This window comes from Theropithecus gelada, chromosome 4 (assembly GCF_003255815.1).
Source record: "Theropithecus gelada isolate Dixy chromosome 4, Tgel_1.0, whole genome shotgun sequence".
Taxonomy (NCBI): domain Eukaryota; kingdom Metazoa; phylum Chordata; class Mammalia; order Primates; family Cercopithecidae; genus Theropithecus; species Theropithecus gelada.
In genome coordinates this window covers 30,171,420-30,184,024 of record NC_037671.1, presented here as the reverse complement: position 1 = coordinate 30,184,024, position 12,605 = coordinate 30,171,420, and positions in this window count along the sequence as shown.

Sequence of the window (12,605 nt, the reverse complement as noted above, 5' to 3'; positions counted from 1 at the left end):
ATAAATGTACTGAATGTGGAAAAGCATTCAGTCAGAGTATACACCTCAAAAATCACCAGAAAACTCATACTAGTGAAAAATCCTATAAATGTAATGAATGTAGAAAGGCATTCAGTTACTGCTCTGGTCTTATTCAACATCAGGTCATTCATACTGTAGAAAAACCTTATGAATGCAGTAAATGTGGCAAAGCCTTTAGGCAGAGGACAGACCTTAAAAAACATCAGAAAATGCATACTGAAGAGAAACCCTATGAATGTAATGAATGTGGGAAAGCCTTTAGCCAGAGCACATATCTTACAAAACACCAAAAAATTCATAATGAAGAGAAATCAAATATACATACTGAGTGTGGGGAAACCATAAGACAAAACTCTTCTTTTTTACAACAATAAAAACTTCACGCTGGAGAGAAATTCTCTGACTGCCTTAAGAATTTGGTTAATATGGACACCCTTCCCAGGGAAACAGAAGGAGGATCATAAAAACTGTTGACTGCTTAGAATGATCACATGGTTTAGTGGAGAGAGCATGTTTCTGGGTTTTAGAAGTCATGGATCTCAATCTCAGCTCTATTACTAACTAGATCTTTTACTTCGGGGTAAGTCACTTCATATCTTCAGGCCTTAATTTCCTCATCTGAAAAATTGGAAGGCCTGATTTGTTGAGCTTTAAGATCCTCAATTATTATATTTACTAGGAATTCAGTTTCTATAAATGTGGTTCAGATTTGTGACTTATTTAATATACATCAGGTATGACTCACAAGTGAGCTTGTAGTAGCTATTAAGGAGTCAATAAAGATATAAAGTACATGTCATGTAGCTGTTTATTACCCTTGTATTACTTTTCTAAAATACATGTCACAAATATTGAAGAAAACTAAGAGAGAAAGTGGTATAAGTTCTATGAATTATTACATTAGGGGTTTGAGATCTTTTCTTGATTAAGAATATGGTGTTAGATAAAAACTGAGAAAAAAAGAATCAGATTGTTGATAGATAAAGGCTAAGTTACCTGGATTTCATTCAAGCCCAATCTTGCAATATAAACCCTACTAAGTTGAACATGGCAATCATCATGTTCCAGCTGAGAAGGGGCTAGAAAACATGACTTAATCAGGTATCTAGAAAGGATGAAATTGGAAAGTGCATTTGTTATTTCCACACCTAAATACGTAAAGGCCATGTAAATGAGAGTAAATTTTGAGATCTAATATGTCTAGAAAAGTCTATTGTCTTTTTCCTATGGTTACAGAGACAATGGCCTGAAAATATGAAGATTTACCTCAGAAGACTGTAATTTAAAACTGATCATCTAGGGACAGGAAAAAGCCATTTGTTATGGAACTTATCCAGTGTGTGGCTTTGGAGACTTAGTGCAGACTTACTGAGTTTGGGGTTGGTTTTGGTGTCCAGGACAACTGCTTACACATAAGGATAAATAATGGTGAACCTGCCAGACAGTCATTGAGAAAACTTACACTTAAAGCAGCAGTGTTTAAGCTTTTGTGAATGTATATGTCTGTCTGAGAACCTATTACTTTCATAGACTTTCTCACTGGAATAATGCATGGCACATTCATATGATTTTGTGAACAGCTACAAAATGAATATGTATAAAATTGGTAGTACTACATACACATAAGTACTAATAATTAATTTGAAAGCATAATAGAAAAAGTATTCACAATAGCTGTAGAAATATGAAATATAGGAATGAGTTTAATAACAAATATACGAGACAACAAAAATGATTTAGAAATTTTTATGAGAAAAGGCTGATTCATACATGAGGAATTATGTACCTTTATGGGATGAGTGAATAAAATTGTCAGTTAAAACCGTATTTGTAAGTTGAATTTAAGATGATTCTAATTTTAGTATGAAAGAAAAAAAGGGAGATGAGTGGGCAAAATATTTCCAAAATGTGATAATTCTGAGTTAGCATGGCAGGGGAACTGCAAAAAAATTGATAGATCAATAAAGCACAAGAGAAAACACTGTAATTTTTTCAGTACATGAAAAAATTTAGCATATGAAATTCTAAATGAGGAGTGGTTCGATAATTCAGTAAGTTTTCAAAAAAGTAGCTAGTTGTTATAGAAAATACAGTTCCAAGATGGTTAAACATTAAATATAAAATTGAAATTATAAGAGAAGTAAATATATATACACAAATACTTAAACACTCGGGATTGTGGGAGCTTTCTGAAATATTCACAAAAAATAATTGATAGCTATCTCTACCAAAAGACACTAAAATTTATGTTTCCAAATACCTTAAAAACTGAAAAATCACGCCGGGCGCAGTGGCTCACGCCTGTAATCCCAGCACTTTGGGAAGCCGAGGCGGGCGGATCACGAGGTCAAGAAATGGAGACCATCCTGGCTAACACGGTGAAACCCCGTCTCTACTAAAAATACAGAAAATTACGGGGCGTGGTGGCGGGCGCCTGTAGTCCCAGCTACTCCAAAGGCTGAGGCAGGACAATGGCGTGAACCCAGGAGGTGGAGCTTGCAGTGAGCAGAGATCGCGCCACTGCCCTCCTGCCTGGGCGACAGAGGGAGACTCCGTCTCAAAAAAAAAACCCAACCGAAAAATCAAATGACAGTTTGAAAAAAGAACTTTTCTGTGATATATACGATAGAAAAGAAATGTAATGAAATAAAACTCAAAAGGAAGAAGTTGAGGATCTGATACTGAAGAAATACAACGTGACCAATAAAACGTGAAAAAATATTTGGCCTAATTTGTTTTCAGAAAATTGTGGTTTAGAACAACTATTAGATACACTTTTTGTTTTAACAAATTCACAGAGTATTAAAAACAAATGCTACTCAGTTGTGGGGTTTGAGTATATTAATATACTGTTATGATTCCCATATTTATTGGTACAATATTTCTGGAGGCAGTTTGACTATATGCAACATGGGACTTAGAAATATTTACATTGGCTAATGTAGCATATTCATTTCTGGAAATGTATTTTAAGGATATATATACATAAGGATATACAATCTTGGATATACATACAGACTTATCAACAAGGATTTGTTTAGATTAATTTTCATTGATACATAATTATATGTATTTATGAGGTACATGTGATATTTTGATGCATACAATATGTAATGATCAAATCAGGGTATTGAGGATATTCACTTCAAACACTTATTATTTCTTCGTATTAGGAACATTTTGAATTTTCTAGTTATTTTGAAATATAGTCAGGTGTTACTTAATGACATGATGTTTTCTGAGAAATGCATCATTGATACATAGATTTTGATGTGCAAACATGATAGGATGTACTTACACAAACCTAGACGAAATAGTCTACCGTACACCTGAGCTAAGCTATATGATATTATTGTTCCTAGACTACAAACCTGTACAGCATGTTACTGTACTGAATGCTGCAGGCAATTGTAACACAGTGGTATTTGCGTATATAAACATTAAAAAGGTACAGTTAAAGTACAGTATAAAATATTTAAAAGTGGTACACCTATATAGGGTACTAACCATGAATGGAACTGGCAGGCCTGGAAGTTGCTGTGTGTGGGTCAGTGAGTGAGTGGTGAGTGAATGTGAAGGCCTAGAACATTACTGTATACTACTGTAAACTTTTATAAACCCTGTACACTTAGGCTACACTAAATTTACTTTATAATTCTTCAATAATAAATTGATCTTACTATAAACTAAACTTAGTTTATAAACTTAAAAGCTTTTAATTTTTTAACTTTTAACTCATTTTAACTTTTTGACTCTGTAATAACACTTAGTTTAAAACACAAACACATGGTATAACTGTACAAATATATTCTTATTCTGTAAACTATTTCCTATTTTTAGCTTTATAAAAAAAATCCTTTAAAACTTTTTTTTAAAAAACTGAGTCACAAACACATACATTAGCCTAGGCCTACACAAACTTGGTATCATCAAGATGTCGCTAGACAGGTATTTTTCAGGTCCAGCATAATCTTATGGGACCATCACGTATGTGGTCCATCATTCACAGAAAAGTTATTATGTGGTGCATGACTATATACAATAAGTTATTGCTAACTATAGTCACCTTATTGTGCTATCACACACTAGAACTTAAGCCTTCTATCTGTGTGTAGCCACTGACCAACCTCTCTTCATTGCCTCACCACTTCCCAACCTCTGGTAACTATCACTCTACTCTCTACGTCTATGAGATCAGCCTTTTGAGCTCCCATGTATGAATGAGAACATGCAATATTTGTCTTTCACTGCCTGGGTTACTTCACTTAACATGATGACCTCCAGTTCTATTCACATTGCTGCAAATGTCAGAATTTCACTCTTTTTATGGCTGAATAGTATTCTATTATGTATATCACATTTTCTTTATTTATCCATTCAAGAACACTTGTTGATTCCGTATCTTCACTATTGTGAATAGTACTGCAATAAACATAGGGTTCAGATATCCCTTTGATATACTGATTTATTTTCCTTTCGATAAATGCACAGTAGTGGGATTGCTGGATCATATGGTAGTTCTGTTTTTAGTTTTCTAAGAAACCTCCATTCTATTGTCCATAATGACTGTACTAATTAATATTCCCACCAACAGTGTATAAGAGTTCCCTTTGGTCTGCATCCTCACCAGCATTTATTTTTTTTTAATAGCCATTCTGAGGTGAGATGATACCACATCATGGTTTTGATTTGCATTTCCCTGATAATGAATGTTGTTGAGCATCGTTTCATATACCTATTGCTCATTTGTACGTCTTCTTTTGAGACACGTCTACTCAGATACTTTGTCTACTTTTTAATAGGATTATTGTTTTGTGGTTTTTCTTTTGCTCTTATATGAGTTCCTTGTATATTCTGGATGCTAATCCTTTGTTGGACAAATAGTTTGCAAATATTTTCTTCCATTCTACAGGTTGTCCCTTTGCTCTGTTGGTTGAATTTTTTGCTGTGCAGAAGCTTTGAGTTTAATGTAGTTTCATTTGTCTGTTTTTGGTTTTGTTGTCTGTGCTTTGGAAGTGTTGGCTATAAAATATTTGCCTAGACTAAAGCCCTGAAGCATTTCCACTGTGATTTATTTTAGTAGATTTATAGTTTGGGGTCTTATGTTTAAGTCCTTAATCCATTTTGAGTTGATTTTTGTATATGGCAAGAGATAGGAGTCTAGTTTCATTCTTTTGCATAAGAATATCCAGCTTTCCCAGCATCATTTCTTGAAGAGGTTGTTCTTTCCCAATGTATGTTCTTGTCATCTTTGTTGAAAATCAGTTGGCTGTAAATATATGGGTTCATTTGGGGATTCTCTGTTCTGTTGCATTGCCCTATGTGTCTGCTTTTATACCAGTACCATGCTGTTTTGGTTACTATAGCTTTTAGTATATTTTCAAGTCAAGTAGTGTGATGCCTTCCAGCTTTGTTCTTTTTGCTTAGTATTGCCTTGGCTATTTGAGTTTTTTTGTGGTTCTATATGGATTTTAGGATTTTTTTTCTATTTATTTGAAGAATGTAATTGGTTTAGGGTTTGCATTGAATTTGTAGTTTGCTTTGGGTGGTATGGTCATTCTAATAATATTAATTTTTCCAATTTATGAGCAAGTGATGTCTATATTTGTTTGCCCTCTTCAATTGTTTTTCATCAGCGTTTCATAGTTTTCCTTGTAGAGGTCTTTCAACTCCTTGGCTAAATTTATTCCTAGGTATTTTATGTTTATATTTTATGTTGTAGTTGTCATAAATGGGATTTTGTTCTTGATTTATTTTTCAGCTAGTTCATTGTTGATGTGTTGAAATGCAACTAATATTTGTATGTTAATTTTTATATCCTGCAATTTTGCTAAATTCATTTATCAGTTCTACAAGTTTTCTGGTGGAGTCTTTAGGCTTTTCTAAATATAAGATCATGATGTCTGCAGAGAGGTGCAATTTGACTTCCTCTTTTCCAATTTGGATGACTTTTCTTTCTTTTGTCTAGCTACTCTACCTAGTACTTTCAGTACTAGGTTGAGTAGGAGTGGTGAATGTGGACATCTTTTTTTATTGGGGTGCTCAGACCCAACACCAGGTCTTGGGGGCTACAAAGTCCGGCAGAGTCAAAGGAATGACACAAGACAAGTTAAGAATACATAGGGTGGGTCCAGGGCACCAACACCAGTATGGAGGCCGTGAAGGCCCCGAGCTCTAGGAGCCCACACTGTTTATTGGTAATCAAACAAAGAAGCAGGTGGTGAGGAAGTGCGGACGTGGGGGTAGACAGGTGAGGACGTGAAGACGTGGGGGTAGAAAGATAGCCGTGCATCAAACGTAGATGTGACAGTTTAGCATATGCTCTGCTACTTGAGATAAGGGAGAAGAGGTCCTTCTAATTCAAGATACAATGAATTTACAATCTTGGGAGAACAAGGAACAAGGGGCCAGTGAGTCTGGACACATTCCAGAGGCTAGGAGGGGCCCTGAACCCTGGGTTCTCTCCAAGCCACAAGGGGTTTTATGCCCTGGGCTTAGATTGTAGTGCGGCAGGGCACCCTTCCACGCTTTGGCACAGAGTTTAGTGTTCCATAGGCCATGAGGGGTTTTAGACCTTGGACCCAGGATATGTTCCAACACTCTTACATTATGTCAGACAAGTGGGCCTTGCCTCAGCCCTTCCACCAGCACTTTTCTTGTGTCAGTTCTTAAAAGAAAGGCTTTCAGTTTTTCCCCATTCAGTATAAGGTTACCTGTGGATTTGTCATATATGGCCTTTATTATGTTAAATTATGTTCTTTCTATGCCTAATTGGTTGAGAGTTTTTATCATGAAGTGATGTTGAATTTTATCAATGCATTTTCTGCATCTGTTGAGATGATTATATGATTTTGGCCCTTCATTCTCTTGATGTAATACATCACATTTATTGATTTGTGTACACTAAGCCATGTCTGCATCCCTGGGATAAATCCCATTTAACTATGATATATTCTCTTTTTGACGTGTTGTTGGATTTGGTTTGCTAGTATTTTGTTGAGAATTTTTGTATCTATGTTTATGTGAGATATTGGCCTGTAGTTTTGTTGTTGCTGTGTCCTTGTCTGATTTTGGTATCAGGGTAATGCTAGTCTTGTAAAATGACTTAAGAAGAATTCTCTCCTTCAGTTTTTTGGAATAACTTTAGAAGAATTGGTGTTAGTTCTTATTTACGAATTTGGTAGAATTCAGCAGTAAAGCCATTTTCTCATAGGCTGTTCTTTGTTGGGAGACTTTTTCTTACTGATTTAATCTTGTTACTCATTGTTGGTCTGTTTAGGTTGTCTGTTTCAATCTTGATAGGATGTATGTGTCCAGAAATTTATCTGTTTCTAGGCTTTCTACTTCATTAGCATGTAATTGTTCATAGTAGTCTCTAATGATCCTTTGTATTTCTTTAGTATCAGTTGTAATGTTTTCTTCTTAGTTTCTGATTGTATTTATCTGGATCTTCTCTTGCTCTTGGTTAGCCTAGCTAGTGGTTTATTAATTTTGTTAATCTTTAAAAACTTTTTGTTTCATTGATCCCTGTGATTTTTTCAGTCTTTATTTCATTTAGTTCTGCTTGGATCTTTATCATTTATATTAATTTGAGATTTGGTTTGTTCTTGATTTTTCTATCTTTGAGGTGCATCACTAGTTTGTTTATTTAAAATCTTTCCAGTTATGTAGGCATTTAGTGCTACAAACTTGCCTCTTAATACTGTTTTTGCTGTGTCCCATAGGATTTGGCCAGTTGTGTTTCTATTTTCATTTATTTCAATAAGTCTTTTTTCTTCTTAATTTCTTCACTGGCCCAATGGTCATCCAGGAGCATGTTTAATTTCCATGTATTTTTAGTTTTCAAAATTCCCCTTGTTATTGATTTCTAGTTTTATTGCATTGTGGTCTGAAAAGATACTTGATATTTTGACTTTTAAAAATGTGTTGAGATTTGTTTTGTGGCCTAACATATGGTCTATCCTGGAGACCATACGTTCCAGATGCTGATGAGAAGGACGTGTGTTCTGCAGCTGTTGGATGAGATGTTCTGTAAATGTTGTGTTAGGTCCATTTGGTCTGTAGTGCAGATTAAGTCCAATGTTTATTGATTTTCTGTCTAGATGATCTGTCCAGTGATGAAAGTGAGATGCTGAAGCCCCAAACTATTATTTTATTGAGATCTCGCTCTTTAGCTCTAATGATATTGGCTTTATACATCAGGGTGCTCCAGTGTTGGGTGCATATATATTTGCAATTGTTATATCATTTTGCTGAATTTATCCCTTCATCATTATATAATTGTATAAACTATGTACATTCAAGGTTATTATTGATAGATGAGGACTTATTCCTGCCATTTTGTTTATTGTGTCCTGATTGTTTTGTATATTCCTTGTTCCTTTCTCTTTTATTCTTTACCTTTACCATTTTTTTTTTTTTGGTAGTGGTAACTTTGACTCCCTTCTCATTTGTCTATCCATTCTACCAGTGAGTTTTATACTTCTCTGTGTTTTCATGATGGTAGATAGTGTCCTTTTATTTTCAGATGTAGGATTCCCTTAAGCATTTCTTGTAGGACTGATGAGTTTCCTCAGTTTTTGCTTGTCTGGGAAAGACTTTCTTTATTCTACATTTTTAAGGATAGCTTTGCTGGGTATGGTAGACTTGGCTGACAGTTTTGGATTTTCTTTTCCCTTTTAGCACTTTGAATTTCTCATCCCATTCTCTCCTGAATTTCTGCACAGAAAAATTCCCTGTCAGTTTGATGGTGATTCCCTTTTATGTGACTCGATGCTTTTCTTTTGCTGTTCTTAGAATTCTTTGTCTTTAACTTTTGACAGTTTGACTATAACCTGCCTTGGAGAAGACCTTTTTGGGTTCAGTCTATTCAGGGATCTTTGATCTTTTTGTATGTAGTTGTCTACATGTCTTTCAAGCCTTAGGAATTTTTCAGATATTATTGTATTAAATAAGTTTTCTATGCCTCTTTCCATGTGTTCTCCTCTTAGAATTCCCAGAATTCCAATATTTGGTCACTTTATGGTGTCCCATATGTTATATAGACTTTTATCATTCTTTTTTATTTTTATTTATTTATTTTTTTGGTGTGACTGGGTTATTTCAAAGGACCTGTCTTCAAGTTTGGAAATTATTTTTTCTGCTTGACTTGATCTATTGTTGAAGCCCTTGATTGTATTTTCAATTTTAGTCATTGAATTCCAGGATTTCTGTTTGGTTCCTTTTTATGATATCTCTTTATTGAATTCCTCATTCAGGTCACTAACTGTTATTCTGATTCCTTTGTATTGTTCATCTTATTTTTTGGTTTGTTTTTGAGATGGAGTCTTGCTCTGTTGCCCAGGCCGGAGTGCAGTAGTGTGATCTCAGCTCACTGCAACCTCCACCTCCCGGATTCAAGCGATTCTCCTGCCTCAGCCTCCTGAGTAGCTGGGATTACAGGCACGTGCCACCACACCTGGCTAATTTTTGTATTTTTAGTAGAGACAGGGTTTCACCATGTTAGCCAGGATAGTCTTGATCTCCTGACCTCGTGATCCGCCTGCCTTAGCCTCCCAAAGTGCTGGGATTATAGGCATGAGCCACCGCGTCCAGCCTCACTGAGTTTCTTTAATATCATTATTTTAATTTTTTTAGGCATTTCATAGATTTTTCATTGGTAACTATTACTGAATAATTACTGTTTTCTTTTGGAGATGTCATGTTTCTTGCTTTTTTTATGTTTCTCATGCCCACGTTGATATCTATGCATCTGGAATAACAGTCACTTCTTCCAATTTTGTGGATTGCCTTTTGTAGGGAAAAAAAATTTTTCCTTTAAAGGTTATCCATAGTGTTGGCTGGGTATCATGCTTTGGTGTTGATTCTAGATGGGAACAGTAGTATAGTTTCTATGGCTGTAATCAGTGTCAGTAATGTCTATGATTTTCTCAGTGGCTTATGTTTCAGTTGTTAATGAAGGCTGTGGTGAGGCTTTGCTAGGGATGGACATGCCAGGTGGGCTGGTCCTTAAGCACCAGTGTTGGTGGTAGTGGGCTGGATGTGCCAGTCCATGGGCCCTTGAGTGGGCCAGTGTTTGGGCCTCCAGCTGGCTTGCTTGGGTGCTAGCAGTGACAGCAATGGACCAGGTGGGCAGGTCCTTGGGCCCTCACATGGTGTGTGCGGGGTCACTGGTGGCAATGATGGTAGACCAATCTTTGGGACCCCAAGCAATGCACATGGCACCAGCAGTGGCAACAGCAGACCAGGTGAGCTAGTCTCCAGGGCCCTGGGTGGCACATGTGGGTGACTGCCAGTGGCTGTGGTAGTGGCAGGCTGGGTGGGCTAGTCCCTGGGTCCCTGGGAGTCATATGTGGACACTGGCAGAAGATGAAATGTGCTTGTCTTACACCTCTGAATGGCACACATGTATGCCAGTAGTGGTGGTCAAGGTAGGCCTATCTCCAGGCCTCCAGACAGCATGCATGGACAGCAGTGACAGACAGGGTGGGTCAATCTCCAGATCCTTAGATAACATTCTTGGGCACCAGTGGTGGTGGTGGTCAGCTGGGCAGACCTGCCCTCTGGCCCCTGGATGGCACACATCACCACCAGTTGCAGTAGGCAGGGCAGTTCAATACACAGGCCTGTAGATGGTGCACTCAGGCACTGTTGGCAACCGGTGGAGTTGGCCTGTCCTCAGGCCCCAAAACAGTATGCGGGTAGACCAGTCCTCAGGGTCCTTGAAGGTACATGCAGGTGTGTGGTGCCCCAGCCCTGAAAGAGGTAGGGTTGCTGTCAGTGGCAGTAGCCCTAAGCAGATGGCTTTCATGATCTGGGGAATACATGGTTCAGCTCCTTTTAATCTGGGGACACTCTCTCTAGTGTGTGCACTGCCCACTTCCCAGGGTGTAAGACACTGTGAACAACAGTCCTGGGGACCTGGCTGCACTGCTGGATCCATCCAGCATAATGACACTGAAGCCCTCTGGGTGGGCATGAGTATGTAAGCAGGGCTTTAGGGATGTGGAGATGCAGAGGCTGTGGAGTTCCAGGGTAGGATGTAGTCTAGTGGGGGCTGGGCTCTCAATATACTACCATGCTGCAGCTGCTTGGGTCTCAGGTTTGTGGGACCCAGCACAAACTCGCTCTGTGGAGCAATGCCATTCTGTGAACTCCAGGCAGCTCCTTATACAAGTCTCAGGGCCTGTGAGGGCCAAGGGACTCTCTTGTGGCTGGCTAGGATTCCAGGAGTCCATGGTGGGAATATGGACTGTTGGCATTCTCTCCCTTACTTTCCCCTACTCCTCCTGCAATGAGGACTTCCTCCCAGCTCTGAGCTGATCCAGCTTGGCCAGCTGCTTTCCTTTCTTCTTCTTTCATGCCTCGGAGGTTCCCTGTCACTTCCCTGCTGAATTCCCTTTTAGAAGCTGTTATTTTACATGTTGTTATTTACTCACTGTTTTAATCCTTCTGTGTAAAGAGGCTAGTGCTGGGTGCTTCTAGTCAGGGATCTTCAAGCCCCCTCTCAATGAGGATTTTTTTTTTTTTTTTTTTTTGAGATGGAGTCTCAGTCTGTCTCATAGGCTGGAGTGCAATGGTGCAATCCCAGCTCACGCAGTCTTGACCTCCCTGGGCTCAGGTGATCCTCCCACCTCAGTCTCCCAGGGAAGCTGGGACTATAGCTGAGACTATAGGCATGCGCCACCATGCCCAGTTAATTTTTTTTATTTTTGGTAGAGACAGGGTTTTTCCAAGTTGCCCAGACTGGTCTCAAACTCCTGGACTTAAGCAATCCACCTGCCTTAGCCTCCTAAAGTGCTAGGATTATAGACGTGAGCCATTGCCCCTGACCACAACAAGGATTTTTAATTTAACTTTGCTACATGGATGAAAAGCTAGAAACAACCAATTGGTGTTTCACAGTGGGAAACTGGTTAAATGAGCTGGAATATTGTAGAATCTTTAAAAATAATAGTATAGAATATTCAGCAAAAATTAATATAAAGCAATAAAACAGGTTAAAACTAAGTATAGTGTGTGTATATATATATATAAATAATGTATATAATCACTGGAATTATATGCAACAAAATGTGGAACTTTATTGGTTATCATTTTATTTTCCAATCTTTCCTTAATTTACATGTATTATTTTATATGCAGAGAAACTTTTTTTTTTTTTTAAAGGAACTTGGTAACTAAGCAAATTTGATGGTCTTGGAATATAAGAATACTTTAGGGAATTATTATACAATGAATTTTAAAAGTATTAATATTAATTAAATGTAAGATTGTCATGCACCTATAATCATATGGCTTTTTTGTTGTTGCTGTTTCAACCTAAGAAAATTCATTTACTTAATTCCCCATACAGCAAATACCATCCTACTCACTGAAACACATTTCAGTGACTTTCACTTCTACTTCCCAACACTTTTACCATGTGGCAACTGCAATTGGAATATCCTCATTTATTTTTCTTTTTTTTAAAATTTTTTTTTATTATTATACTTTAAGTTCTAGGGTACATGTGCACAACGTGCAGGTTTGTTACATATGTATACATGTGCCATGTTGGTGTGCTGTACCCATTAACGCATCAT